The sequence below is a fragment of the Canis lupus genome, chromosome 17, assembly GCF_048164855.1.
Source record: "Canis lupus baileyi chromosome 17, mCanLup2.hap1, whole genome shotgun sequence".
Classification (NCBI taxonomy): Eukaryota; Metazoa; Chordata; class Mammalia; order Carnivora; family Canidae; genus Canis; species Canis lupus.
This window is the reverse complement of record NC_132854.1, coordinates 19,112,895-19,135,748: the sequence shown is the minus strand read 5'-3', so window position 1 is coordinate 19,135,748 and position 22,854 is coordinate 19,112,895. Positions and strand designations below refer to the sequence as shown.

General features: G+C 36.9%; 1 long non-coding RNA gene across 3 annotated transcripts in view; it reads left to right on the top strand.

Annotated features, from left to right (window-relative positions):
• The window catches only part of LOC140607948 (uncharacterized), a 51,109-nt gene extending 28,504 nt beyond the window's left edge, over nt 1-22,605 (top strand). Inside the window, exons 1-4 of one of the 3 annotated variants that reach the window (XR_012009870.1) lie at nt 12,115-12,221; nt 12,431-12,531; nt 13,277-13,375; nt 22,409-22,605. This is a non-coding gene — a long non-coding RNA (uncharacterized lncRNA). Of the gene's footprint in view, nt 1-12,114; nt 12,532-13,276; nt 13,376-22,408 lie in introns of those variants that run through there. The other 2 variants (XR_012009869.1, XR_012009868.1) reach the window with 2 other exon arrangements.
• Nucleotides 22,606-22,854: the final 249 nt, after the last annotated feature.

The following is a 22,854-nucleotide window of genomic DNA, read 5'->3' as shown; positions in this document are numbered from 1 at the left end:
TCTAATAAGGGATTAATATCTAGAACATTTAAGGAACTCCTAAGATTCAACAACAAAAACCACCCGATTCAAAGGCAGCTATACGACTTGAATAGACATTTTGCTGAAGGTTTACAAATGGACAATAAACAAATGAAATGACACTTGACATCATTAGTTATTAGGGTCAGACAAGTCAATACCACAGTAAGATACCACCTCACACCATTTGGGTATTATGGAGAAAACACAAAACAAGTATTATCAAGAATATGGAAAAATTGGGGACACCTGGGTGGCTCAGCAGTTAAGCGGATCTGCCTTCAGCTCAGGGCATGATCCTAGAGTGTCAGGATCATGTCGCACATTGGGCTCCCTGTATAGAGCCTGCTTCTTCTTCTGCCTATGTCTCTGCCTTTCTCTTTCTGTGTCTCTCATGAATAAATAAAATCTTAAAAAAATACAAAACAAAAAAACAAAGTGGTGTTTTCATGGTTTGGGGGGTAAATACAAAGTAGTGAGATTACTGTATCATATGGCAGTTCTATTTTTTAATTTTGAGGAACTTCCATATTGTTTTTCACAGTGACTGCACCAGTTTGCATTCCCACCAACAGTTCCTGAGGGTTCCTTTTTCTCTACATCTTCGCCAACACTTGTTATTTCTTGTTTTTTTGTTTTGTTTTGTTTTTGTTTTTGTTTTTGTTTTTAGTCATTCTGACAGGGTGTGAGGTGGTATCTCATCATGGTTTTGATTTGCATTTCCCTGATGATGAGTGATGTTGAACATCTTTTCACAGTGTGTTGGCCATCTATATGTCTTCTTTGGAAAATGTCTATTCATGTCTTCTGCCCATTTTTAATTGGATTATTTGGAGGGTCTTTTGCTGTTAAGTTTGATAGATTCTTTATAGATTTTGAATGCAGATATATCATTTACAAATAGCTCCCATTGAGTAGGATATCTTACTTAGTTTTGTCAGTAGTTTCCTTTGCTATGTAGAAGCTTTTTATTTTGATGTAGTCCCAATAGTTTATTTTTGCTTTTGTTTCCCTTGCCTCAGGAGACAATATCAAATATTGTTATGGCCAATGTTAGAGAATTTACTGCCCATGCTCTCTTTAAGGGCTTTTATGGTTTCCGGCCTCACATATAGATCCTTAATTCATTTTGAGTTTATTTTTGTGTATAGTGCTAGAAAGTAGTCCAGTTTCATTCTTTTGCATGTAGCTATCCAGTTTTCCCAACACCATTTGTTGAAGAGACTTTTTCCCATTGCATATCCTTGCCCTTTTTGTTGAAGACTAATTTACCATATAATCGTGGGTTTGTTTCTAGGCTCTATATTATATATTAATGATCTATGTGTTTCATCTTTTGCCAATACCATACTGTTTTGATTACTACAGCTGTGTAGCCTAACTTGAAATCTCGAATTGTACTTCTTCCAGGTTTGTTTTTCATTTTTAAGATGGCTTTGGCTATCTGGGGTCCCTTGTGGTTTCATACAAATTTTAGAATTGTTTGTTCTAGTTCTATGAAAAATACTATTGGTATTTTAATAGAGATTGCATTAAATGTATAGATTGCTTTGGGTAGTGTGGACATTTTAACAATATTTGTTCTAATCCATGAGCATGGAATATCTTTTCATTCTTTGTGTTATCTTTAGTTTCTTTCATCAATATTTTATAGTTTTCAGAATATAGGTCTTTTACCTTCTTAAAGCTTATTTCTAGATATGTTATTATTTTGTTGTAATTGTAAATAGGATTGATTTTTAAGTTTCTCTTTCTGTTGCCTTGTTATTGGCAACAGATTTTTGTACCTTGATTTTGTATCCTGTGACTTTACTGAATTTGTTTTTCAGTTCTAGCAGTTCTTTTGGAGGATTCTTTCAGATTTTCTATATAGAGTATCATGTAATTTATAAATGATGAAAGTAAAAAAAATAAAAATAAAAATAAATAAATGATGAAAGTTTTTCTTCTTTCTTGCTGATTTGGGTGCCTTTTGTTTCTGTTTGTTGTCTGATTGCTGTGACTAGGACTTCCAGTTCTATGTTGAATAAAAGTATAAAAGTGGATATCCCGTCTTGTACCTGACTGTAGCAGAAAATTTCTGTTTTTCCCCATTTGGGATGATGTTATCAGTCAGCTTTTCATATATAACCTTTGTTATATTGAGGTATGTTCCCTCTAAACCTACTTTGTTGAGGGTTTTTTTTTTTTTTTATCATGAATGCATGTTTGTCAAATGCTTTTTCTTCATCTATTGAAATGATCTTACAGTTTTTATCCTTTGTCTTATTGATGTGATATATCATGTTGATTGATTTTTGAATATTGAACCACCCTTAATCCCCAGAATAAGTCCTACTTGATCATAATGAATGATTTTTTTTCATGTGCTGCTGGATTTGGTTTGCTAGTATTTTGTTGAGGATTTTTGCATCTATGTTCATCAGGGATACTTGGTTGTAGTTCTCTGTCTCTCTCTCTCCTCTCTCTCTCTCTCTCTCTCTCTGTAGTGTCTTTATCTGGTTTTGGTATCAGGGTAATGCTAGCCTTGTAGAATGAATTTGAAAGTTTTCCTTCCTCTTCTATTTTTTTGGAATATTTTGAAAAGAATAGGTATTAACTCCTCTTTAAATGTTTCGTAGAATTCATCTGTGAAGCTGTTTGGCCATGGAGTTCTATTTATTGGAAATTTTTTGATGACTAATTCAGTGTCATTGATAATAATCTATCTACTCAAATTTTCTATTTCTGATTCAGTTTTGGGAGGTTATATGTTTCTAGGAATTTGTCCATTTCTTCTAGGTTACCCAATTTATTGACATATAATTTTTCATAATATTCTCTTGTAATCCTTTCTGTTGCTGTGGTATCAGTTGTTATTTCTCACTCTTTCATTTCTGATTTCACTTATTTGAGTCCTCTATCTCTTTTCTGGATGAGTCTGACTAAAGTTTTATCAATTTGTTGATTTTTTTCAAAGAATTATCTCCTAGTTTCATTAATGTGTTTTATTTATTGTGTTTAGTTTCTATTTCATTCATTTCTGCTCTACTTTATCATTTTCTTTCATCAACTGGTTTTGAGTTTTGTTTGTTCTTCTCTTTAGCTCCTTTAGATATAAGGTTAGGTTGTTTATTTGAGATTCTTCTTACTTATTGAGGTAGACCTGTATTTAGCTATAAACTTTCTCTTAGAACAGTTTTGCTGCATCCCAAAGATTTTGAACCATTGTATTTTCATTTTCATTTGTCTCCATGTGTTTTTTGATTTCCTCTTTGATTTCTGATTCATTGTTTAGTAGCATGTCATTTAGTAGCATGTATCTGCTCTTTCCAGATTTTTTTCTTGTGGCTAATTTCTAGTTTCATAGTGTTGTGGGCAGAAAAGATGTATGTTATGATTTCAATCTTTTTTAATTTGTTAAGGCTTGTTTTGTAGCCTTATGTGTGATCTATTCTGGAGAATGTTCCATGTACACTTGAAAAGAATGTGCATTCTGCTGTTTTAGGATGGAATGTTCTGAATATATCTGTGAAATACATCTGGATCAATGAGTCATTTAAAGCTATTACTTCCATGTTGGTTTTCTGTTTGAATGACCTGTCTACTGATGTAAGTCGGCTGTTAAATTCACCTACTATTATTGTATTACTATTGATTACTTCCTTCATGCTTGTTATTAACTGTGTTGTGTATTTTGTGTATACACAACTGTGTATTCACAGTTGTTATATCTTCTTGTTGGATTGTTCCCTGTATGATTACATTGTGTCCTTGGTCTCTTCTAATGGTCTTTGTTTTAAAGTCTATTTTGTCTGATGTTAAGTATTGCTACCCCAGCTTTCTTTTCACATCCATTTGTATGATAAATACTTCTCCATCCCTTCAAATTTAATCTGCATGTGTCTTTAGGTCTGAAATGGGTAGGCAGCTTATAGATGGGTCTTGTTCTTTATCCATTCTATCACCCTGTGTCTTTTGATTGAAGCATTTAATCCATTTACATTCAAAGTAATTATTGATACATATGCATGTATTGCCATTTTGTTACTTGTTTTATTGTTGTTTTTATAGTTCTCCTCTATTCTTTTCTTTCTTTGTTCTTCTCTCTGATTAGTTGGCTTTCTTAAGTGATATACTTTAATTCTTTTCTCTTTATTTTTTGTATATCTATTACTGGTTTTTGACTTGTGATTACCATTAGGTTTATATATAACATGTTCTGCATATAGCAGTCTATATTAAATTGATGGTCCTTAAGTTAGAACCCATTCCTTACACCTCTCTCCCCCATGTTTTAGGTACATGATGTCATAATTTACATCCTTTTGTTTTCTGAGTCCCTTGACTGATTCTTACATATATACTTATTTTTACTGCATTTGTGATCCCTACTTTCCTTACTCTTACTTATGGTCTTTCCTTTCTACTAAAAGAATCCTTTCTAACATTTTTTACAGGGCTGGCTTACTGGTCATGAATTCCTTTAACTTTTATTTGTCTGGGAAACTCTTTATCTCTTTTTTCTTAATGAGAGCCTTGCTGGACAGAGTATTCTTGGCTGCAGTTTTTTGTTGTTGTTGTTCTTCTTCTTCTTTTAGCACTTTGAATATGTCAGGTCACTCCTGTCTGGCCTGGAAAGTTTGGTTTGAATAAATATGCCAATTGCATTACAGGGTTTCCCTTGTATGTATCTGCTTTCTTTTGTCTTGCTGCCTTTAAAATTCTCTGTCACTACTATTAGACATTTTAATTTCTGTGTCTTGGAGTGGACCTCCTTGGATTGTTAGGGGGTGGGGGAGTCTCTGTGTCTCCTGAATCTGGATTTCTATTTCCTTCCCCAGATTCCAGAAATTTTCAGCTATTATTTCTTCACATAAATTTTCTGTTCTCTTTTCTCTCTTCTCTTTCTAAGCTGTCTGTAATGTAAATGTTATTATGCTTGGTGGGGTCATGGAGTTGCCTAAGTCTATTCTCCTTTTGCATAATTTTTTTCTCTCATCTGTTCAGCTTGATTATTTTCCATTACTCTGTCCTCCAGGTAACTGATTTGTTCTTCTTCCTCTAGTCTGCTATTTATTCCATCTAGTTCATTTTTAATTTCATTTATTATTTTGTTCATCTTTGATTTCTTTTTATCTCTTTATTAAGGATCTCACTGATGTCCTCCCCCCTTCTCAAGTCCAGTGAGTATCTTTATGATTGTTGACTTAAATTCTCTATCAGGCATATTACTTATCTTCATTTTGCTTAGGTCTCTTGCTGTGATTTGTCCTATTGTTTTATTTGGGATGTATTCCTCTGTTTCCTCATTTTGTCTCTTTGAGTCTGTTTCTGTATTTTAGGAAAGTCAGCTACATGTTCTGCTCTTGAAAGAAGTGGCTTTATTAAACAGGTTCTATAGTTCCTTGCAGTACAATAGCCTGATGCAGTAGAGCCTGGCACATCAGGATCGTCTCCTATGGGTGTTGAGTGTGCCCTGCTGTTGTAGGTGAGTCACTTTTCCCTTCAGTACAATCACGTAGCTTTCTTTGCCTGTTGTGGACAGTGTCCACAGTGTTGCCCTGTGGACAGGGACAGTGGTCCCTGTGGTGTTAGTGGGCCCATCTGGAGTCACCTTGGACTTGAGTTGAGTCAGATCAGGCATTTGTGAGAAATAGTAGCACCAAACTGCAGGGCACTCTCCCTGTGTTGTCCCCTAAGCTTTCTTTGGTGGATTGGGCCTGCAGTCAGACCAGATGTCTGCCTCCAGCCCACCCCTTGGGCTACAATCTCACTGATGTGTGTGGTTATCTTTTCCTCTCCCTGGGTCGAAAGTCTCTTTGGGGTGGTGCTAGTCCCTCTTGGGGCCACTTGCACATTGCCAGGCTTGTGGCAACTTTGGCCAAGAGCATATTAGAGGGAGAGGATCCACAATGTGTGCAGAGCGGGGCATATTGTGTCAGTCCTCTGGGAGAGAGAACCTGCATTGCTGGATTGGAGCAGTCCTGACTGGAGGGGATGGATACTCTGAAGTGCAGGTAGGTGAGGCAGGGTTGTTAGCAAGTTAGGAAGTGAGTGTTGGTTGTACTGGTTTGAGCAGGTGGCCATGAGTTTATGTTAGGAGCTGGGGATGGAAATGGTGCCCACCAGCTTCATTGCTCCTGAAGGAGGCTCCCAAGAATCTCTGTCCCTTCAGGACATGCTCTGAGATGAGTAAATAACTCTTTCCCATATGCCCTTGCCCCAGGCATTTTTCAAACTGCTGCTTCTGTGCTATATCAGAGAGGCTGCTTGTTGTACTCTCTTTAAAGGTGACGACTCGGTTTCCTCTTGCTCTCCCAGCTCTCCTAGAGCTGAGCCCACTGATTTTTAAAATTCCAGAGTTGTTTTTTTTTTTAAGATTTTATTTATTTATTCATGACAGATACACAGAGAGGGAGGGGGCAGAGACACAGGCAGAGGGAGAAGCAGGCTCCATGCAGGGAGCCTCACGTGTGACTGGATCCCAGGTCTCCAGGATCACACCCCGGACTGAAGATGGCGCTAAACCACTGGGCCACCGGAGCTGCCCTAAAATTCTAAGTTTTAAGTCCTGCTGGTTGTAAACACTCACAAAATTTGGCCCTTCTGGTTTTCAAAGCCAAATATTATGGGGCTTTACCTCCCATGTGGGCTTCTAGGGGTAATAGTCTGTTCCTCTCCCCTCTCCATATATGCCAGACCCTCCCTCCCTCAGTCCTGAGGCTCTGTTTAACTCCCCACTGCGTCTCTGCCCTTCTACTCCCTTCTATGTGGCCTCTTCTCTACATTTAGCTGTGGAGTTTGTTCTGCCAGTTTTTGGGTCATTTTCTGGGTTATTTACACAGATGTGTTATCTAGTTGTATCCCTGTGAGGAGGTCAGCTTAGGATCCTCATACTCTACTATCTTCCCACCCATCTCTTCCCTATATTCCTGACCTGAAGGGGGACATGTTTTCAGTAAGAAATTAAAATATTCTGGTATAATATTTATAAGGATATTAACCCTGTTATAGTGAAGAAAATCCAGCTTACTTATTAGGACAAAACAATTTTTATATAGTTCAATTAAAACTATAAAAAAAGAATATGTTTTAACCAAATTGGTGTTGGACAAATCTAAATAGGCCAACAGGATGAATAAGATGAAAGCTTCAAACTCTCATGGGCTATGTATCTACCTATTTAAAGACTGTCCGCTACTTTGGGCTAACTAACCATTTTTTTACTTTTCTCATTTCTTTATTATGTTGCAATAAGGTGTGAAGTTTCCTCAAAAATGACATTAACACATGAAAAAATAAGATTTTTAAATCAAAAAGTTGTCTTGAGGTTTTATTTTCAACTCTTCCTGTCAGCTTCTCTTAATGCTGACTATATTTAGTGAAACTTCCTTTATAATATGTAACGACCCTTTCAGCTATAAGTATCCCTGTTAATATTAACGGCTAAAGTTTGAGGTGTGACTTTTCACATGCCAAAACTATTTTATTTTTTGAAGTGTCAAATCCTTCTTTTCATTGCTGGCTTTACCCAATGGCTAAAATCATCCCAAAGAGATATAAAATAGCTATTTCAAAAATAATACCAAAGAATTTTTAAATAAAAGGTTTTTTAAATTATAAATACACCAATACATGTTAAATATAGAAAAGTTAGGTCTGCAGATAATTATTTAAAACATTTGAATATCTCTTTTCAGATTTTTTTTTTAAGATTTTATTTATTTATTCATGAGAGACACAGAAAGAGGCAAAGACATAAGCAGAGGGAGGAGCAGGCTCCCTGCAGGGAGCCTGATGCAGGGACTTGATCCCAGGATCCCAGGTCAGGCCCTGAGCCAAAGGCAGATGCTCAACCACTGAGCCACCCAGGCGTCCCTCTTTTCAGATTTCTATTATTTCTGTTTCTATTCAGATACTATTATAATGTCAAAAAATGGTTAATTTTCTGAAAGATACAAAAGAAAGAAATCTAAACAATTCATATGTAAGTCCCATGGCTATTTAAAAATTATTACATCCATAATAGCCACAACAATAGGGAAAAATTTTTACATTTGAAATTTTTTCTAGTGGATGTAATAATACAAATGATACCATCAATTCCAATGTATATTATTTTACTGAGTTTCAGTAACTTTATTTTACTAAATTTTTTTTAGGATCTTATTTATTTATTAGAAAGAAAGAAAGCATGTACACAAGAGTGAGGTGGGGTGGGAGGAGAGGGGCTGAGGGAGAGAGGGAGAAAGGCAGAGGAAGAAGCAGACTCCCCACTGAGCAGGGAACTCCACCAACACCACCACCACCACCACCACCACCACCACCACCACCCCGCAGGGCTTGATCCCAGGATTCGGGGATCATGATCTGAGTCTAACCAGCTGAGCCACCCAGACACCCCTTTACTAAATCTTTGTTTCTTTATTTCTCATCACAAAGACATCACACAGTGAAGGGAAAGCTGTCTTTGCAAGAAATCACTTTGTAGCTGATACAGAACATGCAGACTAGCCTGAATGGGGCTTAGTCCTAGCTTATGGACTGGAACAGGGAAGGCTGAAATCTAACCAGCACAGCCTATACTAGGCTGTATCTTTTGCCAGAACCTCAGGAAACAGGCCTAACGGCTCAAGCTCTAAAGCTCCTCCACAGGGACGGTACTACTGACATTCCTTATTACCTTTTATCTTCCTAGTAACCTTATCTGTTGGTTCTGCTATGGTTCTCACGTTACAGATAGAAGATACTGAAGCACAAACAGCCAGTTAAGTCACGAGCAAAGGTCTGAAGGTTGTAGGTCCAGTTTCATTCTACTGATCATATTTCCTTTCCAAACACTGGAGAACTGAGAGATTTACAGAGGGGTAAAGAGAGCCAAGGCAATCTTTCTTAGTCATTTTATGAATAAATAACTGCATATATTGGTGTAAAAATGTATACACACACCCTGAGAAAGAGAGAGAATGTACATATATGTAACAATATATCCATGGTTGGGTAGAAAATAGCAAGTTTTAAGAACAAATGTAAAATGTAAATATAAAGATTTAAAAATAGGAGGATTAATGCTAAATTGCTTATTTAGAAAAGAAGTTTTTTTCCCTATAAACTTCCATATTTGAAATCACTTCTCCACAGTATTTAGGTCATTTTTCATTCACATTAAGAGAAATTAATTGCTTTCGGTTTCAATTTACTTTTTCTTCAAGCCAGCCAAATTTTTCCCCTATATTAGAGACTCATGCTTCACAGACACCATAAACTAAAAAAAAAAAAAAAAAAAAAGTTTAAGTTAATGTCAAGGAAAGAATTAAGAATTTGAACTTTATCCTCATGCTATTCTGGGTTCAAATCAACTGTATCTGTTTTCTCTCCTCTAAAATGGAAGTTGTGAGGATTAAATGAGAAGATACAAATAAAGCACTTAAGACATTTGATAAATATTAAATTGTAGCCTTTACATCAAAATAACACAGAGAAGTGAGCATTTGAATATCTTCAATAATAAAACTGCCTCAGTGGTCAGTCATTCATACTAGATCTTCATTGGATTATGGAATCAATTCTCTACGGAATAAAGTATTGATTGCTAATTGCCCTGCATCTTTAAATAAGATTTTCTTAAAAGTAAAAAGTTTTTTAGCTCTTTCACTGTTTGCCATATTTAGGCAATACATTATTATTCTTGGTACAAATGCCCCATGTCTCTTGATCTTAAAACCACACTCTAAACCATTCACGACTCACTTTATTTAGGCCTTTGGAAGTGTCAAACCAGCAAAACACAGAGTAACAATATCCCTAATGTTACATCATAAAAGATTTACTCATAAGTGGACAAAAGAATTTTGAGAAGCACCTTCCTAAAGCATGACTATTTTGAAAGTCTGAGAAGAATGATAAGCTCTGTACATGAAGCATTTTACCTTTGAAATTCCTGGTTTCATGAGGGTTAGATTAAGAATGATATAGTTGAACAATTAATGCCTAGGATTCCAAGAGTAAGACTGTATTGCCTCAAATAGCAGCCCCAAAGTAGCAGCTAGCAGTTAGTCACTCAGAGCAAAGGGCTTTTTGACTGCTTTTTTATGACCCCTGGCTTTTAACTGCCTGAAAGGGCCCATGTCTGCTAGTGGTAGGACATATCAAAGGATGAAGATGTGACATATTCCACTCCTAGGACCTGTGGAATCTGGGTGGAGTTTACATGCTACCATTACTCAACTGGTTTTGCTTTATGTACAGCTAGTACTTTGTCATAGGATTAAGTATACTTTCTTTTACAGCTGAAGTATTGCAACATGTGCATGTGCTCATGGCTTTGCATGATTAAGTCAAACCTGAGGATAGTGAGGTTTGTTCTTTGTTCTTGGGTTTGTTAGTTGTCAGTAATAAAGAAATTACTTTAGTTACCTACAGATATCATAGGTATGGTGGAATAATATAATATCTATGAGGTTAATATATCTAATATCTATCTAATACTTATTATGCATATATGTGTGTGTATGTGTGTGTGTGTGTAAATATATATGTAATTTCTTGTTTACCAATACCTAGGCTATGGCACAGACAAGCGCTCCCAGACAAGTATCTGTTGACTGAGTAAAGAAACGAATAAGGTGGGACATTTGGATGGCTCAGTGCTTAAGCGTCTGCCTTTGGCTCAGGTTGTGATCCCAGGGTCCTGGGATCAAGTCCTGTGTTGGGCTCTTTGCAGGAAGCCTTCTCCCTCTGACCATATCTCTGCCTCTCTGTGTCTCTCATGAATGGATAAATAAAAATCTTAAAAAAAAAAAAGAAACAAATAAGGCAAAGCTTTGAAGTTACTGACTTAGAAAGGAAAAAGAAAAGAAGATTCAGGGTAGAGATGGAGAGGAAAAAAATAGTAGCAACCTATTAGGTGAGTATAACAACATGGTGCCCAAAGGCACAGAAAGTTATACACAACTAATTGAATGCACATTTTTAGTCACATTTTGTGTTCACTATTTTTCACATTTCAGTTTTTGTTTGTTTTTTTAGTTCTTTCACTGTTTGCCATATTTAGGCAATACATATGTACTATTTTTCCTTTAAATGCAGCTTAAATGGACTCACTTTTTTTTTTAAGATTTTATTTATTTATTCATGAGAGACACACAGAGAGAGAGAGAGAGGCAGAGACACAGGCAGAGGGAGAAGCAGGCTCCATGCAGGGAGCCCGATGTGGGACTTGATCTTGGAACTCCAGGATCACACCCTGAGCCGAAGGCAGATGCTCAACCACTGAGCCACCCAGGCTGCCTTAAATGGACTCACTTTTAAAAAATGTGCCCCATTCTACACAGCATTACCTGTCAGATCATGGGTTTCATTTTTCATCAGTATTTCTCGTTTGATATATGAACAAGTCACCCAGGGATAGAACTAAAATGAAGATTCTGGTGCAGTAAGTCTGGATGGGGCTCGTTTCTGCATTTTTTTATGAGCTCCACGGTGAGGCTTGGAAGTACACTTTGAATATCAAGAATCTATTTATATACACACACACACAAATACATATACTCAAATCCTTAACTAGCAATGTCTTAAAATTTATCTTTATGTCATGTAAAATCCTCTCATGTACCCCCCTACCCATGGTAAACCTAATGATTTAAATAGACACTCTGCTGGGGTCGAAATAAAATGCTTTAAATGTCCTTTGTATTTAGGGAACTCACTATCAAGAAGAAAGGTATTTATCAAGGAAGTCAAGATAACACGTGTGATAGGCTATTCTAGAGTTCCATGCAAAAAAATGCTCTGAGAAAATCCTACAAAGTTTGGAAAAGGCTATGGAAGAAGCATGGGTCTGAGCATGACAGCAACTGAGAAACTTTCACAGCAGAGCCCTGATTACTGGGCTTCCCTGTTCCTTCCCTGTCACTGTGCAGCCACCATTGTGACGCTGTGCCCCAAGCAAAGGAACCCAGATGAGGCTGCGTGGACTCTCCCCTGATTTCCACACAGTCTTTCACATCAGCCAGAGTAGGCGCTCTTTTTTGAAACCATCTTCCCCTCAATAGGGAATGGGTAGCCTTTTGGGATTTTATTTGCTTGGAAAAGTACTCTTTTTTTTTCTTTCCATAGGCCTCTTCTTCTAATCTTTCTTCCTGAAGGAGCATCTGTATTCTAATATGTACAGACACCATAGAGCCACACACTGAATTATGAGTATAATTTCTTGCCAAGTGGGTTTCAATTTCCTTTCCCTTTCTTACCTTTCTCTCTCATTATTATAAAGTAAGAGGATGGATAGTATAGCAGAGCAGGGATGTAAAGAAGCTCCAGTCCTTGCTCTCAGAGACACAGTAGCCTCTCTCTTCAGGATTCTTCCTATATATTCTCTGCCATAGACAAAATAATGGCTCCCCCAAGATGTCCATGTTCTAATTTCTAGAACCTGTGAATTCGTGGTGTTACAGGACAGAGGGGAATTATGGTTACAGACAGAATTAATGTTGCTAATTGGCTGACCTTAAAGTATCCTGAGATATCTAGGTGAGTCCCATGTAATCACAAGTCTTTTTTAAAAGTGGAAGAGGGGGGACGCCTGAGTGGCTCAATGGTTGGGCATCTGCCTTTGACTCAGGGTGTGATCCTGGATCCGGGGATCGAGTCCCACATTGGACTCCCTGCGAGGGACCTGCTTCTCCCTCTGCCTATGTCTGCCTCTCTCTGTGTGTCTCTCGTGAGTGAATGGAATCTTAAAAAAAAAAAAAAAAAAAAAAGTGGAAGAGGGAGGCAGGAGGGTAGGTGACGTGATGTGATGTGATGTGATGTGATGTGATGTGATGTGATGTGATGTGAAAAGGACTGGACACAACCTGTCTTTTTTGGAGGAGGGTGCCAAAGCCAAGGGCTGTAGGCAGCTTCTAGAAGCTGGAAAGGACAGGCAGCTGATCCTTCCTTAGAGCCTCCAAAAGTAGCACAGCCCTGCCAACACTTTGATTTTAGCCCAGTTAGACCCACATCAAACTTTTGACCCACAGAATTTAAGATAGTTTTTAGTTAAGCCACAAAGACTGTAGAATTTTATAAGAGCAGCAATGGACATGGATAGACCCTTTCTCTGGTCCCAGAGACCCCTCTGTTTTGCCTCATTTTGTTTCCAGGGTGCTACCCTCTCCTCCTTTTATATTTTTTACCTTTCCTTCACAGTCTCTTTTGTTAAGTTCTCCTTATTATCTCCTAAAATTCATTCTTCCCCAAATTACATAATTAGTTCTCTTTTTTCACTCTGCAGGAATCAGATTTGCTGAACATAGCCAAGATTCAGCTTGCAGATATGTTTCCTTGGCCTACACAGTGTTTTCCACAAGCCAAATTGAAATGCATATGTGAGGTATGTGTCCTTTGGTTTTCCATGATTCACACTATTCCATACTGCATTTCACCTGACCTACTTCCCTGGTTTACATTATTTGCTTTGTCCTTAAAGGTTTGAGTTGAAGATCCTACTCTTAAACCCTAAATGTGTATTAAGATGTTAAGATGTAAAAAAAAAAGATGTTAAGATGCTCTATTATAAAAAGGATTCTTGGGTCAAATAGGTTTAAGGAAATGCCAAGTTAGACAAAGTAAGGTAAGTTGTTAATATGTCAGGAATTGACAGCCTTGATTATGCTAATTATCACATATCTTTGTACATATATTTATGGACATCTGTATATAGCCATATACACTAGATAGCTGTCTATAGCATGCAGCATCTCCCAAATTTATGTCCTCATGGAACTAGTGGAGTATCTTATAGGTGGAATATTCCAAGTATACACATTGAGATAAAATCTTGAACAATATACAGGAGTATATTGTTCAATATACTCTTTTCATCTGTCCCTGTTACTGTAGCTGTGGCGGATATCTTGATGGCTTCCCCAACCTAAAAGTATAATAAACACTTATAAAGCATGTACTGTATTATATGCTGTTCTAAGTACTTTCATTCCTACAAGGTGATTGACAACACTGATAATAGGCATTATTCTCATCTTTAGTTTATTTTTTTAAGATTTATTTATTTATTCATGAGAGAGACATAGAGAGAGAGAGAGAGAGAGAGAGGCACAGGCAGAGGGAGAAGCAGGCTCCATTCAGGGAGCCCAACGTAGGACTCAATCCCAGGTCTCTAGGATCAGGCCCTGGGCTGAAGGCGATGCTAAACCGCTGAGCCACCCGGGCTGCCCTCATCTTTATTTTATAGGTGAAGAGACTGAGACCTAGGTAACTTGTCGTATGTCCTGTGTCACACAACTAGAGAGTTACAGAGTTGAAATGCAAACTCAACTTGCCCTGGAGTCTGTGCACTGAAGCCATACCTCCATCTACCACTCACTCTGCTCTTGAGGTGAAGCTGTGGGTCCAGTGTAAGAAAACACTTTCTACCAGAGGTGGTTGAAAACATAGCAAGCCATCTCAGATAGTTGAATTCGTTGACTCTAGAGATGTTCAAGAAGATGCTGGAGGAAATTCTTAGAAGGAAATTTTACGGGAGGCACAAAGACTAAAGACATCTAATCCAACCATAAAGTCTTTCCAAATGTGAGATTTCCAAATATGAGAGTCTTTTCTGGCTGAGAAGATATCATGAACAAAGATGAGGAAGGTTGTTTGGAAGTAGACCAACCTATTATGAAAAAATCTGTGAAGAAGAATAACTGCAGCTAATACTACAAAGTTGCAAGTAATGCTGCAGAAAAATAGGTGTTTGATAATACTTTAACTGATGAGGGGACTTGAAAAGTATCTTATCAGGAAAATGATAGGTATTTTTTATATTCTAACTGATTTGAAGGAAATTAATGATAGTCTTGATCTATTACTGTGTAGTGACTCAGTCATCTCTGTTGCATCTTCTCTTCCTCCTCCTTTCCACTAGGTGGCACCAGAACTCAAAATCAGGCCTCTGGAAAAGGCTATCTGCTCTAAACCTTTATTGTAGAATGGATGACTTGTATAAAGATATTTGATGTGATGTGAACATATCAGAAAATATATTTATTGCCAATGTCTAATATGCCTCTTCATTCTCCCTGGGGTATTTTTCCGGTAGTTAACAATTTTCAGCTTAACTGACTGTAACGCCCTGAGGAAGCGCTTCTAGGGACCATGCCAGTTTAGAGTACTGTTGATGACCAATGTAATAACGTTGTCCTGCAGAAATTGCTAGCAGTCAGCTAGCTGGAAGTTGATACAGTGGAATTTATTCAACTCTTTATGGCTTCAATAAGGGTAGAACTGTTCTAATTCACAAGGCAAGGAGGACTTTCAGATAGTGGTTGAATTACCTCCTAGACACTTAACTCTAGTTAGAGTTGGAAGAGGTGAAAGCCTAAGCTAACTTACTAGTTAGAATTACTAGTAAGAATTACTACCTAATTCTTCAGGAAAGAAATACGAGAGCCCAGCACATTGTCCCCTCCTTGCTTTCGGAATGCCTTTCTCAGTATAAACTGGTTTACAAGGAAGACGGTTCCTCCTTTACACATTTCTTAACTGAAACTTCTTTCTTAGTACTACCGCTCTGCTTTTGTTTTGTCTTTTGAAAGGATGTGGAAAAGTAGGCCTTCAATTTGTTGACAAGTTAGTGTTCTCACAAATTTGTAAAAAAAAAAAAACAAAAACAAAAACAAAAAACAGTCATTTCTAGTCACTTGTAAATAAAATATGTCTATAATGACAAAAATCCCCATAAATTGAGATTCCTTTTTAAACATCTGAGACTAGTTCATATGATTCAAAGAATCAAAAGGCAAATGGCATATCTCCCACATCACAGGTAAGTGGGCACACAGCATTTTCCCCTAATCCTTCAAACTGAAATTTGAGGAGGAAACACAAAGTTAGTGAACATGTCACAAAGGAGGTATTGTTTAAAGATAAATAGGCTTTTGTCTAAATACCATAGTCTCAATTTTTTCCTGATTTTAAAGAAACGGAAAAAGATGTGTATATTCTACTTAATTTTGTTTGCTTCAAATTTTTATGCTTTCATTTCCCCAAACCTGCTTTTCCTCCAAGATGGGGAATAGAAGAGAGAGGCTAAAACAGATGATAGAATTATGGACTTAGATAAATAATTAATGACCTGGAGTAATTAGCTGGAAGATGTTTAATCATTAATCTGTCTGAGTCATCACAGGCATTTGAGCCTACCCACAAAATATTGCACTAATTATGAGTGTATATATTTTATCAAAATGGAAATTAATATATGATGAGAACCAGCATGTTGAAAAATTAAAATATGGAACAAGTCTGTTTAGTCTACTCTTTGTTTGCTAAAGATAAACAGAATTTTGCTTTTCTTTATTTTACCTAATAAGAAAAAGGATATATAAACACCATGTGTAGGTATAACTGAGATGTTTGACTTCTTGGGTAGGGAGGCAAAGTAGTTGGCTAGTTTTGTCTTTCTTTAGGGACATCCAGGAAAAAAAAAAAAGGGCAAAAACAAAAAACACCTCATTATTAAAATATCTGGTGAACAATTAGGGTTCTTTCAGAGGACTTGAAGGAAAAAAAAAAGTCCTTTAACATAATGCTAAGTTTTGCAATTTATGGCTGTGTTCTTCAATGTGGTGTTTTCCAATACAATTTTATTACAGGCTCTAAATTATACTTTCACAGGAAAGGTCTGTCTTTAAACTTTTAGGTCAGAATTGTTCAGATCTTTTCACACTGAATCAATCAGGTTTAAAGCTGGCAAAATCCTTGGCAGCCTTGTAAATCTTTCAAAAGATGTTATCCAATTACCCTTCATGGGCCACAGGATTCTACAGCGTGACTATTTCCTTCTCTATGAGGAATTAAGTGCTCATGAGAGGTTAGAAACCAGTGGAGTTGAAAAGTAAGGTTCTCCATTTTTCCTCCAGTTCACATGGTATAGATATAGCCACAGCTACTAATACATCGTGAGATCTGCCAGACATTCTGACCTAAACAGTGACCCTGGCATCATTGATGTTTTATATTTGTTTCAAATCAGAAACACACACACACACACACACACACACACACACACACACACACATTATAATAATTCCAGAACGGTTCCTGTTACAAAACCTGATTTTGGACCTGTATTAAGAATTCAGCTTTAAAGATAAATCCCCACTAGAAAGCATAGAGAATACTATTGCTTTTAGTTATTCTTTCAAGGAAAACAAATTTTTAGGTACATTTAATAAATGCACATGGGATTGAAAAAGGAAATAACAAAAAGATAAATATACCTCTTTGGTTTGGATTTTGAACTTTTAAAAAATGTGTTTATTTTCCTTTTAAAAAACACGTATTAATCTCTGTTAGTTCCTCCTCCTCTAGGTTGCCAATATGGAATACTAATAAAAAGCTAAGGAAACATTCAATTTATATAAAAGCTTATTTCATGCCACTTGGTTTCAAGGGGGAAAATAATCATGGGCAGAATCATTTTGAAATAACTTTGCAAGGAAAACCGTGAACATGGGTATAGATTCCTTCACAGAAGTTAGGAAAGCATTGGTCTCCTTTGTGATGCAAAAATTCAGAGTGGAGGTTATGGGATTCCAGTTGCACCTTTGACCCCAAAGCCTCTGGAGCCAGTCACTTGTCATGACCTTTGACATTTGGCAAATCAGGACCCCGACTATCTGTTTTTCTTGATTTTTACTACCTATAACAAAAGGTCTTCCCCCCTCTGGAATACATAAACAAAAGTCATACAAATGTTGAAAATAATTTATCAACCAACAATCTGGCAGAGAGAGGATAAATATCAAAAACAAAAGAACTAAATGAAAACACAAAGCATGAAGGCAAATGCTCTACCATTTAAAGTGTCCTCTAGTGGAATAGATTGATTTCAGGGACTACAGTGTGAACAGTTGGCCATATGTTTCCTCTTTTAGAATCTTTGTTTTCTTTGATTTAAAATGTGATGTGGCAAGAGGTAGGAAGGTCAGTGTTTTTATAAATTGTGATTCTGATTCTTTGCAGGACAGTCATTAAATATTGTAGACAACACCCCTGCAGCTGCTTGTTCATCAACACTTCCTTTTAGCCACTATCTAGATTGCTTCCATCTACAAAGAAATGCAATTCCTCTTATCAGGAGTGTGAGTGAAAGGTGAATATATGTATACATTGGGAGTAAAATGTAGTATTGGAGCCAATTTGAGTACAGATGAGGGAGCCAGGTGGTTCGTAGTTTTTGTGTTTTTTAAAATTTTCTTTAGTTAACATATAGTGTATTATTAGTTTCAGAGGTAGAATTTAGTGATTCATCAGTTGCATGTAATACCCGGTGCTCATTCTACCAAGTGCCCTCTTCAATGCCCATCACCGAGTTTCCCTTTCACCCCACTAACTCCCACTAACCTCCCTTCCAGCAACCCTTGGTTTGATTTCCTATAGCTAAGAGTCTTCTATGATTTGCCTCCCTCTGTTTTTATCTTATTTTATTTTTCCTTCTTTTCCTCTATGTTCATCTGTTTTGTTTCTAAATTCCACATATGACTGAAATCATATGGTATTTGTCTTTTTGACTTATTTCACTTATCATAATACCCTCTAGTTCCATCCATATTGGTGGTTCAGTTTTAAAAATGTATGTAGAAGCCCTCTGCATTGAATATTCAATTATTTAATATGTACAATTCTGAATCCTAAATATTACTTCGTTTTTGCCATATCTATTAAGAATCTATTTAATACACACTCCTGATTGGTAACAATCAAATTATTTCAGTTTTCAGAAGTATTCCTTTCTAATATTCTAGCTTGTTTGTTTGTTTGTTTGTTGCTTCCTTGTTTTAAGCAAATAATAGGCGGTGGGGAAGGCTTAAAGGTATAAATTAATAAAAGCAGCAAGAGGGCTCAGCTCAGCACAGCAAAATGTGATACATACTTTTTCACCCAGATGAAAACAAATGGAATCTCTTGAATTAAAATATTCTAGGATTGGGGCAACCACTCAGTGGTTAAATGTCTGCCTTTGGCTCAGGTCCTGATCCCCGGCTTCTGGGATCAAGTCCCGCATCAGGCTCCTCCCTGGGAGTCTGCTTCTCCCTCTGCCTATGTCTCTGCCTCTCTCTATGTGTCTCTGATGAATAAATAAAAATTAAAAAAATTCTAGCATTTACCCACTTAATATTTTGATGGTTATTTATTTCCTAGCGAACATGAAGATTCTTATTTTTTCTTTTTGCATTAAGATAGAATTTTTTTCATATTTGGGGGACAGTTCTATTTTTAGCTATTTTTACTGGCTTTTAGCATTCATTCATAATGCATGTTTTTTTTTCTGACAGTTTCTCTTTGTCTAAGGAATAAAGGAAGTGTTTAATAATTCGAAAATATAGTGACAGCCAGTACTTTGATGAAGTTAGGTCTAGATGGGCCAGTATACCCGGGTTCAATCAGAATTTGGAAGGAAAATAAAGTTTGCCAAATAAAAATAAAAAGAATTTGCCAAATACTCAAACAAGTCTGGTAAATACTTTTGCTACAAAGATTTTCAATACTCATAATTCATTTAAAAGAGTTGAGGGGTGCCTGGCTGGCTTAGTTGGTAAGAGTATGCAACTCGTAATCTCAGGGTCATGAGTTCAAGCTCCAAATTAGATGTGGAGCCTACTTAAAAAATAATAATAAAAAACAAAAAAGTTTTTAAAAATTTATGAAAGTTGAAAACAAAATATCTCCTAAAAATCTTAGCACAAAGCTGTTTATAGAAGTATACCTGCAATCTATACTTTTCATTATCTCTAGACAGAAAGTATTGAATAAAAAGGTGTCTAAATGTTAAAATGTTACCCTTTCTGAGTTAAAGGTAGGGTAAATTGGATAGGCTACAAGCTATACATTGATATGCTATGCTATCTGAATACCTTGTGACATACTATGCTTTCTGAATGTGCTTTTTCCTATTTTTCACATCTATCACTGCAATACCAAAAACTTCTTACAGCAATTAGAATCTTTTCCTCTCAGATCTCAGCTAAGAGTCCTATGGCTGCAAATTAGAAATCTCAGAATTTAATCTTCATTACCTTCCCCCTGGAATATTTATGACTTCCTCTACAGCTAGTCTTTAATAACACTTAACCATATGGAAATTTAGGGGAATTTGTTGCATGCTTACCTGAAAATGTTTTTAAGTCTGCAAGTTGAGTTGATAGGAAATAAATCAATTCCTTAATTTCACAGGAACCTGTAACTCATGTCATTTGAATAAGATAACTAAAAGATGAACATTATCCATCTTTTAATTGTTTCCCCCTATATTAAGCCATTTGAATAATGCTGTCACTCACTTTCTCCTTCCTGAGGAATGGGGTCCAGAATTTTTATAGTGATGATTTTAAAAAATAATAAAACTATGAATGATTGTAAACAAATTTCACTTAAGGTTTTATAAGGCTAACCAATGACAGCAGTATTTCTTAAGACTCCTTTGATCACAATGTGTATCTACTACGGACTTTCTCCAGACCAATATATTTTTGAAATGCAAAAGATCAGTCTCACTGATCTTTCCTCCTACCACCCCACTCCAACACCCTACTCAGTCCTGCTTGAAAGATTTCAGTGGCTATCCATTCAGACAGAGCAGGATTTTTCAACATTGCTACAATTGGATTGACTATATGGATGGGGCAATTCTTTGTAGTTGGGGGACTGTGTTTATTCATTTTAGAAGATTTAACCTAGTCTCTACTCCCTAGGTGCCAATATCACCTTCCCCAAGGGATGGAAACCAAAAATATCTATAGACATTGCTAAATGTCTGCCAATTTGCCCCCATTTGAGAACCATTGACAGTGTGATTAAATCATTAAGAAGTGTCCACATGGTGTTTTCCTACCTACCAAAATCTTAGTATTAGTCAGAGTTCTCCAGAGAAATAGAACCAACAGGACATGTGATATATGTAAAAAGATATTTATTATAAGAAATTGGCTCACATGATTTTGGAGCCTAGTAAGTCCAAATCTGTGTTATGTGCCAATAGTCTGGAGACCCAGAAGAGCCAACAGTACAGATGAAGTTAAAGGATATTAGCTGGAGAATTCATCTCCCTCAGTGATCCCTTTCCATGATCCCTAGGCTTCAGACACACAGATCTTTCAGTTCCTTGAATATATATTCTTTCCCATCATAGGGTCTTTGCACATGATATGCCTGGCCCTGTTTTGCTTTGGTTTTTTTTTTTTCCACCAAACCCTTCCCTTAGGCAAGTAACTCTTCTCAGCTCACCTTCAATTGCACTTACTGAAAATTCTGTGCAGTCTTCCTGAGTAGGTGAAGTTTCCCTATAGTTCGCTTTCATAGCACTTATGCAATTTCTTCTTCTTCTTTTGTAGCACTTACCACTGCAAATCCTTTGGAGATTTTTAATTCTTATCTTGCTCTATATCCCTAACTCTAGCATATAATAGATAATTGTCAAATATAAGTTGACTGACTGAATAAATGAATTAGCACTTACTCAAAATATGGTCTTCTTTTTCAGATTATTATTGGCTTACTGAGTATTGCTGTGATGCTCTAAATCACAAACATGTGTGCCATGAATATTGGAAAGTTATTACAGCAATACAGTATGCTTCTTTGACAAACTTCCCTTGTCAACTGTCCATGGGACTGCTGGAAAAATTACTAATGCCCTAGATCCTACTGCCATTCTTTCTTATCCCAACACTTAAACCTCTGTAATATGCATCACTTTATGTACTGTAGCATAAAATGCATGGTGAACATGTGTATAGGCACATTACACATTTAAGAACTTAATGACTTAGGGAAAGGTGGGTATGCCGGTGATCGATTTTTTTTTTTTTTTTTTTTTTTTTTTTTTGCCTCTAATCTCCAAATTCACGTTTTATTACCCTGCTTTGTGATACTGGAGTTGGAATCAGTACGGATTTCTCCTTTGCCAGCTGGCACCATATTAAGCTTTGTCAGTTGCTGGTGTCAGAGGACAGATTGTACCAGAGGAAGAGACTTCTCTTGATTTGGTTGCTTCCTCTCTTCCTGTCTAAGGCTCAATTGCTAGAGGTGATGGGGAAGGGGAACCAGGGAACAAACCCTCTACCAGTTTGCTGAGACACCAATGGAAGGTTTTCTGAATGCTAATCCCTGCCACCTGGCTGTGACAAGAGTTAGCCTGGACAATATAGTGAACTCTCTGCCAACCAGTAGGTCCAGCTACTCTCTCTCCAGTAAAGTCTAAATCTCAGCCTTGCAGAGGATGCCCCACTTCAAGTGCATTCCTTCACTGGGTACTGTTTCTCAGCCCCAAGGTATTCTTTGAATTCTCTTTTATCCCCTCTTAGTGGCTACTCACCTGCTACCAGTTAATAATTCTTTATATTAAATATTCTCTCTTCAGGGACGCCTGGGTGGTTGAGCATCTGCCTTTGGCTCAGGGCGTGATCCCACGGTCCTGCGATTGAGTCCCACATTGGGCTCCCTGCATGGAGCCTGCTTCTCCCTCTGCCTATGTCTCTGCCTGCCTCTCTCTCTGTGTCTCTCATGAATAAATAAATAAAATCTTTAAAATAAATAAATGAATATTATCTCTTCAAATTACTGGTATGGACTCTATTTCCTTCCTGGACCTTGTCTAGTACAGTATATCAATGAGTAAAAAGTTTCAATGAATATACACAAACACATATGTATAGTCTTATTTCAAAACAATTCTAGGATGAAAAATGTAGCAAGTAGAGCTTTTTCAAGACCTACCGTACTGACTAGAATCCAAGAAACAGAATTTCCCTGCTGGATGAACCCCAAGAGGTCACTCAGGCCCTTGTTTTTATTTGAAGCATCTTG